At 43.9% G+C, this 13254-nt stretch overlaps 1 protein-coding gene across 4 annotated transcripts in view; it reads left to right on the top strand.

The window, feature by feature from the left end:
• LYPD6B (LY6/PLAUR domain containing 6B) overlaps window positions 1-13254 on the top strand; it is a 138805-nt gene that overhangs the window by 49904 nt on the left and 75647 nt on the right. For 2 of the 4 annotated variants that reach the window (XM_059727388.1, XM_059727389.1), the window contains exon 1: window positions 7670-7799. The exons of the other annotated variants lie outside the window; for them this stretch is intronic. The gene's annotated coding sequence lies outside the window, so the exon portion shown is untranslated. Of the gene's footprint in view, window positions 1-7669; window positions 7800-13254 lie in introns of those variants that run through there. 4 annotated transcript variants of the gene reach the window in all.

Below are 13254 nucleotides of genomic sequence, written 5' to 3'. Positions count from 1 at the left end.
TGACACAACTTCCTTAAAGTCCTTTGAAGAAAGTGTTTCTCTTGGAATATTCTTTTAATTTTGCCATATGCTTTCTGTTTTTGAATTTAACACATTAACTGTGAACTTCAAGAAAGAGGAAGATATGTAGACTTTACTATCTGGCTTTGGCTCTCATCTCATAAAAACTAGAAGCAATGATCTTCATTTTATTAAAGGAGTTAGAAGAATTTTAAGAAAGTCATAAACATCAGTCTGTCATCGTGCTTTTCTCAGGAAGGTCTGCAAAGCCCCAAACCTAAAATTATATCTAACAGAATTCACTGAATGATGTGGATCTTTGGAGATTTTTTGAAAAAAGTGTTAAAGCTTTTTGTTTTGGTAGTGGAGTAAATAAAGCACCTCCTAGGAAAGCTCATTTGAAAAGGTTGAGTGCTACTGTATAGTGTTAAATCTTGATTTAACTGGTAATACCAGAAGCTGCTGGTGCTATACCAGTAGTGGTATTTTTTTTTCTACCTGGACAACTGACATTCAAGAGCTTGATTTTTCTTGTTTGCTTTTCTTCCCTTGGAAATCCAACACCTAATGTACCCCCAGGAAGATGTTAAGGATAAAGCTGCTTTTATCATTTTTTAACATGATGAAATCTACCTTTTAGTAGTTTTATTGAAGCTATTTTGAAAAAAAGCTTATATTTACATTGTTATAATTAGCTCAATGCATAGTATAGTTCAAAAAGCCCATAGGGCTAGAATGTATAAAGAATGGGATAGAAAATATTAATGAAGACTTGAGTTGGCCAGAAAATTTTGACAAAATAAAGTTAGATATAAAAATGCTCTGAGATAGGTGAGAAATATAATAGAGACTTTCACAAGACATGGACTGGACTGAGACCAGTTTAGTTGAGAAGAGCAAGGATTTAGCATAAAAAAGGAGTGGAAGGCAAGAGAGCTCAAGTACTCCACTCTGCCTAGTCCCATAAAGGAGGAACAAAGAAACTGAAAGAAATGAAACTGAGAAGTGAACATAATTCAAATGGATCCAAGGAACTATTTAATACCCTGCATAACTGGCTTGTGAAATTTGTTATCAGACATTATAATGGGACGTTATGCAAATAATAATATTCAGATTTGCACTAATTCAGTTATTACTTTATCATATAAAAATATTTAAAAAGCTGTAAGACCTCAGGTGCAATCAAATCAATAACTGCATGGGACTAGGAAGAAATGTCTTACGTACTGTTGATTTAATCTGAATCATTTGGTATGAGCCATTGCCAGAGACAGGATACCGAATTGCTGATTCAGAGTGGCAGTTCTTGTCTGTACAAGTTTTTTGTGTTATTAGTAGTGTTTTCCATGTATACAGTTTGAATGCTTATGTCCTCTGTAAACACGCTTCCATAGTATTCTTTAGAAAAGAATACAGCTCCCTCTGGCATTTTCTGTGTTTACTGCATATTCTTGCCCATCCATTTTCTTCCTGAAAGACATCTCAATACCTTTTTGTGCTGCCCTTTGTAGCTTGATTTCTGTAACTGAATACTCTTCTGCACAGTCCATATGCTACCTGCTGCTAAGCTGTTGCTGATGAGAGATGCCTCTTGTTACTAAGTTCTCCATGACCTTTACAGGTCTCATAAGGGCACTGAAAGTATTTTGTAGGGTTACTATGATGTTTTTGTGAATTATCTTTTTTCCAGTGCTAGAAGCCTAAACTGTCTATTCTGGAATTGGAGAGGGGAGGGGGAGAAGCAAAGGGAGAGCAAAGATATTTTAAGAAAGTAAAAGAAATATTTTTGAAAGGCTAGTGAATCAGTGAATCATCCCTGTCTAAGGATTTACTAATTTAATGTAATTACTAGAGGGAAGTATTTGGAGGTGTGCAGTCAAATATAATTATCATAATTCAAAAACTCTACTGAGTTTCACAGTAAGGCTTGCCAAGGATGAATGAGATGCAGCCAATTAATAATGTCTCGGTAAAAATTGTGACATGAAAAAGAAACTTTAAAAACATGCACTAAGAGCCTCTTTTTTTTAAAACCAGCACACGGTCCTTGTGAGATTAGAACTTTTCCGAAACTGAAGAGAGGCAAGGCAAGTATTCTTGTGGATGCTAGAGCATTCTGAATTCAGGTCATCTACCTTGAATCCCAGTTTCATCACCAGGGATCTGGGTTTTCTGTTTGCCATGGAAAAACCTGGATTTTCTGCTTCAAGGGAGAAAAACACGAGAAACACAGATTTCTGCTTGCAGGCTGGCAGCCTGGGGCTGGGGAGAGCAGGGGAGGGCTATTGGAGGCAGGGGGTTCACACACACATATGGCTGAAGTGGGACGGTGCGCTGGTGTAGACTTTTTCCTCTTGGCGGCCAGGGACTATAGACTGAGCCTCCCTGTACCATGGAGCCTGCCTGCTGCCTCTGCGCCCTCTGCCTCCTCCTGCGCCTGCTGGCAGGTACATGCAGAGAGGCGATGATGGGGAGGCATGGACAGAAGAAGGCAGAGAGGGAGGGGGACGTGGGACAAGAGCATGGGGCAGGAGGCAGAAGGACACGATAGGTGCTAGGTGTGGCTGGGGCCAGGCCCAGGGTCAGGGTGGGGCCCTTTGTAGCTCCACAGCAGGCAGGGAGAGCAACCGGCTTTCCTCTTCCAAGGTACTGCACCCACTCCCTCTGCTCCCAGCCCAGGGGCTTGGGCCCAACTTTGGTAGGCTCTCCCCCTACCACGCCTGTGCACACACATACGCCCAGCAAGTTTCCCCCAGCCCTGCTTCCCCCAGCTGCCAGGCTCACCCGATCCCCACTGTCCTGCCTTGCGCTGCCCTTCCCCCCACCCACTCCTTTTTTTTTTTTTTTGATTGCACTGCTAACTGATATGGGGGCGGGGGGGTGGGAATGGGACTTTACCAGAAGGAGCAACGTGTTGGTTGGACCCAGCTGCACAGTGGCTGTATAGATCATATGCTTCAGTGGGGCTTTTTGTCACTTTTACCTAAAGCTGATTCAAGCAGCTGATTGAATCAGCTTTAGGTAAAAGTGCCAAAAAGTCCTGCTGAAGCACACGGAGCTAACTCTGTGGAGCCAGGTCCAGCTAATGTGCTGCCTCTTCTGGCCATGTGTTGGATTCACTGTGGGGGCACACTGAAAGTAAAGTGCTGTTTTTTTTTCCCCCATGGCTATAAGCAGATGACTTCATTGGTGCGTTGGGGGGCAGAGGGGGGCAGTGATGAATAATGCTGCTGCCCACATGGTCCTCCAAGCTGGCCAGAGATGTGAACCCTACCCTCACTAAGGCATGGCTCCCACAGAGTTTTCCTCAGTTCCCAGTGTAGGCAGGGCTGGAGCAGGCAGAGAAATGAGATGGGCACCGGCAGGGCTGGGGTGGGCAGGGGGCTGTGGGTTGGAAGTGAAGGGCACCAGCAGGGCTTGGAGAGGGGAGGGGGAGCTGTGGGTTGGGAATGAGGGGCATGGGCAGGGCACTGGTATATCATGACTACTCAGTGCCACAAACAGCGGAAGGGACAGCTGCAGCTGGACCCGCATCCTGGTGAGTGAAGGGAGCAGATGGATCTCTGGTTTTCTATGATAAAAAAAGCCAAAATCAAATGCCAGAATATATAAATATTTACAATTTATTTTATGAATGATTGAGGCACTGGTAGGCTTCCAAATTGCTTTAAAATTATCAATATATCAATAAAATATTGTGCTTAGAGGTGCACCAATATATCGGTCTGATGTCAGATTGGTATCAATATAAAGAAAATTGTTTATATTGGATATTGGCCCAATAGGGCCAATAATTTGGCCACTAAATGCCTGTGCTGTGTGCAGCTGCAGCGTAGCACAGAGCAGAGCTGGCAGCATGGAGAGCTGCCTCCAGCTGGTAAATTGGAAGGGGAGAGGGAGGGAAGGGGTGTTGAGGGGCAGATCAATGCCCCCTGCGGTGAGGGAAGGAGGGAGGGGCAGGCGCTGCCCAGCTGGGGGGTGGGGCGCAGGATGGAGATGTGGCTCACAGGGTGGGGGCAGCTCCCACTGCTAGTTGCACTCTGGAAGGGCGGGACTGGTGAGCATGATAGCCCAAAACTGATAAGAGTCTTTATCACCTGATAAAGCAAAACAATAGCTTCTTTCCCATTACTTCAAACTCTTAAACAGCTTACTGTGGTGACCTGTTGATTAGCTCTAAAAGCCCTGTTCTGTCTGCCTGCCTGTTCCAATGAAATTGGAGAGACACACACACAGACACCTCTTAGCATTAGGTAGCACACCACATGCCTAGGGTCTGTGGGGCTGGAGTCTGTGCTGTGGGAGATGGGAGGAAGGGGGGATTTCCTGCTTAAGCAGCACGGGGGAGAGGGGTAGGGCAGGGGGAAGCCAGCAGACCCTGTCTCTGTTGGAGCCTTATACAGCACTAGCTAGCATACCACACGCTGGCTATGGTCTGTGCTGTGGGAGAGGGGAGGTAGGGATCCTTACTTAAGCAGCAAGTGGTGAGAGGGGAAAGGGAAGGGGGCATGGGGAAGCCAGCAGACCCTGCTGTGTCTGCAAGTCTGTGCCAGAGGAGCTGTGCCCAGGGATCAGAGAGGAGGGGCCAGCCTTTCTATGAAGCAGAGAGCCCTGCCCAGAGAACATGCTGGGATGCTGGGGGCTGTGGTTTATCTTAAACCAGCAAGGGGTCTGGGACAGACATTGCATAAACCGGTTTGAGCCAAATCAGTTAAGTCTGATACTACATTCAACCAGGTTTATCTCAAACTGGTTTCAGCCATTTTTTAAACTGGTTTATATGCACCAAACATCTGTTCTGTTACAGGTTTAAATCAGTTTCTGATCACTTAAACTGGTTTATGTGTAATGTCTGTCCCTAGCCACACAGTTTGCAAGATGTAAGCTGTTGCTAGTGCTGCAGAAGACATAGCATAGTCACTATTCCTTTAATCTGTAGCAAGAAGCTATACCATGAAGATGAGTGGGACAGAATAGGAGCACGGCTAATGCTGTTTCTGTTATCCTAGTAAAGTTCCAGTTTCAGTGTGACTCTTGCCATTGTCTCATGACAGGGTTTTAGCTTTCCTTCCTTTGATCTCAGAGAACTAATTGCTGATAGAGCAGAAGATCTTCCCATCTAATCAGGAGCATTGAGCCCTCTGTTTTCTTCCCCTCCCACCATATGTAGGCATCTAACATTTAATGTTGGTATAGAGGAGCCATACTAGGGAAAAAAAATCATGTTTGGTGTTAGATTGGTTGCTGAAGGTGGAGCTATAATGAAAACCAAGAAGAGAGCATGTTAGCTGGCTCAGGAAGAAAAGGGGTTGTCCAGTTCTAACAGGGTAATCGGAGGAGTATGAGAGGGGAGTTGCTGCTGGGGAAACTGCATGCAGCATTAGATGGGTACACCTAATTGCCTCAGTCATCAACAGATGTTGATGACTGGACTCGTTCAGAGATTAAATTTACCTTGAGAACTATGTTAGCTTTTCATTTCTGTATTTCATAATGGGCCTGTTGCTCTGTCTTAATCCCTGGCATGCTGTTCTTCATCCCAGAGTCGTGCAGCAAGGCTGCAGAGGAGCCACTGAGTGAAAACAGCTTCAGTGCAAGCCATTTCCAGCTCTTGCCCTTCCTCCCCCAGCCCCCCAACCAATCCCACTCCTACTTGTGTAAATGAGCTATCTGAGCTCGGGAGGTGCATCTTTTATTTAATGAATAATTCATCTTTTATTGAAATACACTTTTGAATCCTTAACAGATGTTCTGGGTCATGAATAGTGGGACTGTTTACTGAGTGAAAAGACAGACTTGTTCTGCAAAAGATTTAAAGTATCTAGTCCTTTTGCATTAGCTGAGTCACTGCATCTTCCGTTTGTCTGCTGGTTGCACTTCTTTGCTCTTGAAGTTGACTTTTAATTGGTGTAATCTCCAAATATTTTTTAGATCTTTGTGCTTTTTATTAGTTTTTAATGGCTTATTTCTTTTGCCAGATAGCAACCTGATCCAAGATTAACATAGCTTTCAATTGCATAGCATTGTATTACTCTCCTCTCTCAACACATGGCATTACTTGCATTGCAAAAGTGTTTGTAAATTCTGTAATGCAAAACATAGTAAAAAATCAAATGAAGCCTAGAAAGTCCATCAGGCAAGTGTGGTAAACATGCCAGACTAGAGCAAGTGGTATAAAAAGCATTGATGTGGCAAGGATCATATGTGGCTACTTTTGATTCCTCAAAGTACCAGGTATCTGTTTACAATTGGCTCAGTTGGAGTGGCCTTCAGTGTAAACCCACTGGGTGTATCCCCTTGAACAGGCATGTGCATTTCCCCAGGAATAAATAGAAGCAGCACGTATTTGTGCTGCTGCTAGTTGTCCCTAGGCACGCCCCTGCATGCGTGCTCTGGCACACAGCAAATTGCCCCGGGTGGGGTAGGGGAGGCTGGGGCCGGCACCTGGGCTGGCCCCAGCAGCCTTGCCTGGGGTCCTGGGGCTTCCTGGGGCTGAAGTGGTGGTGATCTGGGTGCACGGAGCCTGGCCGGCAGCTAGTGCGTGGCTCTGGCTGGCCAGGCTCTGGTTTTGGGTGGTGCACACTGCAGCCTGGTGCACTGCCCTGACTTTTTCTGCCATGGCTTTTTTGACACCAGGCTCTCCCTGTGTCAAAAATAAAGGCAGTGTTGCAAATTAGTGGAGTGAGTGTGTACACATATGGCGTGTGCAGTTTGCGGTGCTGCAAAATGCATGTGCACTCTCATGGGGATGCTCCCACCATGAGCATGTAGTAAGTAGCCAGTTCCCTTTGCAACAGTGGCAGAGTACTCTTATATCCCCTGGATTTTACTGCAGCATGTTACAGTATATTCTTGATGTTTCAGGTATTGTAGCTTCGAATTATGTGTGAGGTTTTGAAGTGGCAATCTTGGGTGTCCCTTGGCTTAATTAGTACCTGCAAACCAGGGGTAATAGCTAGGCATTTCTGTGCCTTTGGCAGCAGTAGCATGTGGGGTAGGAGCAGTGGGATTTTTGTGCTCTCCTAAGTCTCTGAACGTGGGGCTTCTTCCCCACTCACTCTCCACCTTCCCTCCCCCACTCATCCCTTTAGTTGCACCACTCCTATGAAACTGGATACAATGGTCCATGAGGCCCCTTCCAGTTCTGTGTTTCTGAATCTTGAACAGGGCTTGCTGAAATGTCAGGGATTTGTTGTTAATCATTTTGCTTTTGCTGCCTTTCCATCCTATTGTGTCAGTCCTTCATCTTACCAATCTAGAGAAACTGAGAACCTGTGTATTATAACATTCAGGCTTCTTGTTTCAGCCCCTGAAAAGTGAAGTTCTGTCTGCCGTATGCATATTCGAGATCTTGTTTCACTTGCCTTTGTGTCTTTGAGTAGAATTTTATCTTTGCCTATTAATTCTCATTATTTCCTGCTTATTCCCTAATATTATTGGAAATATACAAGAAGGCTGCCTTAAATCAAGTGTCAGTAACAGAATGTGCCTCAAATTAAAGGGATGTTCTGTAACTGGAAATAGAGAATGTGGAGGCAGGGAGGAGAGAACACTTGTTCCTGCTCAAATACAAGCTACATGACCTACAGGTGTAGAATATACACTGTTAATTTAGTTCCCCAGCTTTCTTTAGCTTGTTGAGAAAATTGCAAATGCACTGCTTCATTGCTCCTTGGCAGTTAGGAGTTTAGCAGGACACTGATTCCTAGTGGACTTCTAGACAGAGCCCCATTGTTTATAATTAAACTCTGCCAAGGACTTATCAGATGCTGTGTAATGAAGCTCTTTCTTTTAGGGTAAGTTCCAGTACTGTCAAAGAACTAATAGTAATTATTGATTTTCATTTAATAGTAAGCACGCTGAAAGATAAAAGCTTATTCTGTTTATAGTTTTCTTTCTGCAAGGTTTGGACAACCTTGCAGAAAAAAATTGGAACAAAATAACAATTGTTAACGTAGCTCAGGTATATTTGAGGGGAGACTTGTAAAATGAGTTGCTGCTATTGCAGCCTTAGTGCACTGACAGTGGAGTTTCTCAGTAACAGGTCTTTCAAGCTTTTGTTGTGTTTGTGGTGAGTTTTCACTTCTCAGGTGCTGGGATTTTATTTCTCAAGAACATGGCCTTTCCTTTGAAGAAAGAAATGTCCAGGTAGTAGATGAGGGCTTTGGATCATGACAGATGTTGCTCTGCAGAAGTATTCTGCAGTTCTTTAATACAGTCCACAAAGAGACTGAGTTATGGACTGTGGCACACAGTGTAGGTGTATGGACCTAATGCCTAGGTTCAGTAGATTCCAAGATGAAAAAGGAGTATTGTGATTATATAGTGTGACTTCCTGTGTCACACTTCCAGCTCATTGCAGAGTCTGTTGTTGTTTCATAACTTGCCATTTATTTTCAGCCACTGTGGACTTCTTAGGTAGAACAACAGATAAATCTAATAAATCGGTGGCGATGTGTTGGGGGTGCAAAGGGGAGCATATGCACCTCCTGAGAGTGCTGGTGCACTCCCTGACCAGCTGCGCTCCCTGCTTAGGCTATGGGGGGGGGCCATGTGAGCACCGATCGGGGAGTGGGAGTGCCGGATGTAGCACTGTAGCCACTTCCTGGTCCGTAAGTTTTGCCATGGGAACCCCACCTCCAGTCGCTGACTGGTCACTGAGGACACACACACATATACACTCACACACACATGCCCCCTCTAAGGTGGCACCAGTTGCCCCTGGAATAAATGAATGCATAAATTTAAAAAAATTAAAAGCCTAGCAACCCATAGGGCTAGATGGTTAGAGAACACCAGTTTCAATAGGTAGTTGCCCACAAATAAAATGACGTGGCTTTTATTTATGTTGTTGCTAGTTGTGTTATGGTAGCATATAAAACTCCCAATTATGGGCCAATATCCCATTGTGCTACATTAAAAAAACAAGCAAACAAAAAAGACTATACTTCATAGTGTCTAATTACCCACTGGTTCAAAGCATAGTGGCAGGAGTAAGTGGGTGTGGGTTCTAAACCTGGCTCTGATACTTCTTGGGCAGCTCTGGGTGAAAGTATTTTTGGAACATGTCACACAATACACTCTAGGACATGTTAACTGCACTTAAAATGTGAGTGTCTGCATGTTCAAGCAGTACATTGTATTCTAAGCACCAGCATATTATAGCAAAGTTGCAGCTTTCAGGGAGGAGTATCTTTAGATCATATTAAGCAACATGTTCAGCTAGCATCAAACTGCTTCATGGAGAAAATATGAGTTGTGAGCTGTGATGGCCATTGCTGGGGTCCTTGCTGGTGGGGTGGGGCCCAGCTGGCTCCAGCCTTGTTCAGAACAGGCTGGGATCAAAATAAGTATTACCATGAGACTGCTCAGATCATGTTCTAACTTTTAATGTGGCACAGTAATGCTTACAACAATCTAACCAGGGCATATGCTAAGTGTCCTGTCTGACAGTGCCCTTTGATCAGTCACAGGGGTGTACTTTCCTCTCTTTTTCCTATTTTAGGTCTCCTTTTAAGATCTGGTATTAGTGTTTGTACCCATGTTTTTTAACAATGGCAATTTTTTTCATTAAATTTTTGCTTTACATGAGGCAGTGTTAATTTGAAAATCATACTTCTCGGTGAAAGTGTGGTACTTACTATAGCATATGGTACTTACAAGAAACCTCTAAGATGGTAGAATGTGGAAGAAATTAGTGAAAAAGATCTGTTTTCTAGTTTGTTTCCTTTCTTTGTGTGATAGCTCCATGTGTATGTTTCCTTTCTTTGTGTGATAGCTCCAGGTTTCACTGTTTCTGATATGTAGATAATTGGATTTTTCCTCAATGAAAAAACCATTCACTTTTGCAAGAAGTGAAGAGAAAAATGCACCTTTTAAGGTGCCAGAATGTAAAGGAAGAGCTATCAAAAATGGATTGAGTGTTCTTTAAAAAAAGAATCTCAGAGTTTTCAGTAATTACAAGCTCCTTTAAGAGTCGTCAGGATGACTTCTGGAAATTTGCTGGTATGTCTTGCCGTAAGATATTGCAAAATGACTTTTCCACAAAGGGGAGGTGATAGAAGCCAAGGGGCATCTAAACAAACTTTTTCTCCATTTATCCAAGCATTTGTACTTCAGCTCCCGATCAGTGAAACCATAATTAACGTCTACTGAGAAAAAAAAATATCTACAGCAGTTTAAACAAAAGCTTTGTTGTAAGCTTGTTAGCATTTGGCATCTTTTGTCTGTGATCCCTTCTATTAAAGCAACGCTGTCACTAGACATTAGGATTGAGAAGGAAGATTGAAAAGACCAGGAGCTAAATGTACACTAGTGCTGTGGACTTGCATCCAAATGCTATATTTAACTGAAGGGAAACTAGCAACCATGTAGCTTGTCAGCAAAAGTTTTACTAATAGCTATAATTACTTTGTATCTGTCAGTAATTCTGAACCTCTTCCCTGCCATTTGGACTAATAGTTTAGATCACTAGCTGACCTTGTACACTTCTTGTAAATTTAAATTTTACTGTTGAGAAAGTGTCTTGGCACATTTAAATGTGCTTGACATGTTGTAGTCAGTCATCCCTTACACCAGTGAGACTGATGATTACAGTATGATCTAAGGAGCAGCAGTGAAAAGGTTAATTACAACAGGTAGCTGTGAGATCAGATTTAGAGAGGCAATGGCTAGTTTCACTCAGCAACGTATGGCTGTTGTGTTTTATCCCCAAAGAGTTGATTCCTCTTGCAGGCAGGTTATACCTGACTTGCTTCCTGAGGCTCTGCCCTCATAGTCTCTGCTCCTTTGGATTTCATTTTGCTATATGTTTTTCTCCTTTTCTTACAGACTAGCTGTTAAACCATAAACACTTTAAACAGCATAAATATTACTTCTTCCCTTGAAACTGAGATTATCAAACTTTATATACATATAAGATTACTCTTTTTATAGATATAAAAGTTTGATAATCTCAGTTTCAAGGGGAGAAGTAATATTTATGCTGTTTAAAGTGGCACCTGTATCTAATACCACTATGTTCTCTCTCTTTGGACTCCCAGTTTTAGGAGGAGATGCCTTGATATACTCCAAAGGAAATTTTGGACGTTCTGCTAAACTTAAGAGAATGGTCTGTAACATTTAGAGCCCTGGCAAACTGCTCTGTTCCTATTGGGTTTTTTTCCCGCTCCTATTTCCTTTTTCCTTGCAAGGCACTAGGCCTTTAATTAGGTCCTGGAGTTCTTGGGTTTTAAAGTTTTTACAGTTACCTCAGCAATGAATTTTGTTCATAATTTCAGCTATGCTCCTTGCTATCCCCCTAGACTCAGAGTCATCTTTCATATTGACTTGGCAGTCACCCTTCTCCCTTCACCTCCTTTTTATACACGTTCTCTAAGTTATGTGCAGCAGAAGAACCTACTAAATTATTTTTTTAAAATAGCACTGAGATTGAATACAGTGGGTTAGCCAGAATGACACTTGTAGTCTGGATGTCCACTTTTATAATTTTCCTATGAATGTAGCTCCTTTATGCATTATTTCAAATGAATGGAAAATGTTCAATGGAAGCCTTTCTTGAAAATGTAGCATTAAATCCTAGGGTTAAATCCTAGCCTTGTTTGAAGTCTGTGGTAAAGTGATCAGCTTTCATAGAGAAAAATCTGGGATAGGTGTTCCATAGATCGCTGTTTCTGTGCTCCATAGAGCTAAGTGCAGACAATCAAAAAGTTGAAGGCTGAATTGATTCAATCTTCGCAGGTTAGTCTAAGCTGTGTAGATTGAACCCATAAGCAAGTGAACAGACATTCACTTCTGATTCCAGAAATGCAGCCACATGCCTGCAGTGGCACAGGCCAGAAGCTAGGGGGTTTCATAGTTTTATAGTTTCTAGGGTCAGAAGGGACCTGAACAGATCATCAAGTCTGACCCCCTGTCCTGGGCAGGAATGAGTGCTGCAATCATGATACCCCAGCCAGATATCTATCCAACCTCCTCTTGAAGACTCCTAAGGTAGGGGAGAGCACCACCTTCCTTGGGAGCGCATTCCAGAGCCTGGTAGCCCTTACCGTAAAGTAATGCCTCCTGATATCAAGCCTGAACCTGCTTTCAATCAATTTGTGGCTGTTATTCCTTTTTATCTCAGGTGGTGCCCGGGGGAACAGAGCCTCAGCTGTTTTCCACTGGTCCCCCCTGGTGAGTTTATAGACGGCCTCTAGATTCCCACTCAGTCTTCTCTTGCAGAAGCTGAATAGATTTAGGCCCTTTAGTTTGTCTTCATAGGGCCTGGCCTGCTGCCCCCGACCATACGAGTGCCCCTCCTCTGGACCCTCTCAAGGTTAGCTGCATCTCTCTTGAAGGTGGCACACAGAACTGGACGCAGTACTCCAACTGTGGCCTGACCAGCGCTGTATAGAGAGGAAGGATCACCTCCCTGGACCTGCTTGTGATGCATCTGTAGATGCACAACAAGGTGTGGTTAGCCTTACTGACCGTTTCCTTGCATTGGCAGCTCATGCTCATTCTGGAGTCAACAAAGACTTCAAGATCCCTTTCCGCCACAAGGCATGGCATCCCTTTCTGTACACCTTTCTGTTGACAAGAAGGGTGTTCCCCAGCCTATAGGTGTGTTGCAGGTTCCTTCTCCCTAGATGCAGCACCTTGCACTTGTCTGCATTGATTACATCCTATTCTTATCCGCCCACCTCTGTAATCTGTCTAGATCTAGTTGGATTCTGTCCCTCCCCTCCAGTGTGCCCACTTCTCCCCACATCTTTGTGTCATTAGCAAATTTGGACAGCGTGCTTTCCACGCCTACCTTCAAGTCACTGGTAAAGATGTTGAATAGCACAGGCCCGAGCCCTGGGGAACTCCATTGCCCACATCCTTCCAGGTCATAGATTTCATAGACATTAGGGCTGGAAGGGACCTCGGAAGATCATCGAGTCTAGCCCCCTGCCCAAAGGGCAGGAAGTCAGCTGGGGTCATAGGATCCCAGCAAGATAAGCATCTAGTTTGCTCCTGAAGGTGTTCAATGTAGGCGCTTGAACCACCTCCGGTGGCAGGCTGTTCCAGACCTTGGGGGCTCGGACAGTAAAGAAATTCTTCCTTATGGCCAGCCTGAAATGGTCTTGTAGTAGTTTATGACTATTCGACCTAGTCGTCATCCCTTGGGGCGCTCTGGTGAACAAATGTTCCCCCAGATACTGGTGGTCACCCCTGATAAACTTATAGGTGGCCATCAGATCACCCCTGAGCCTGCGCTTTTCCAGG

Source organism: Alligator mississippiensis, chromosome 4 (genome assembly GCF_030867095.1).
Source record: "Alligator mississippiensis isolate rAllMis1 chromosome 4, rAllMis1, whole genome shotgun sequence".
NCBI classification, from domain to species: Eukaryota; Metazoa; Chordata; order Crocodylia; family Alligatoridae; genus Alligator; species Alligator mississippiensis.
Note: the sequence above shows the minus strand (reverse complement) of the source record. Positions and strands in the feature narration are given on the sequence as shown.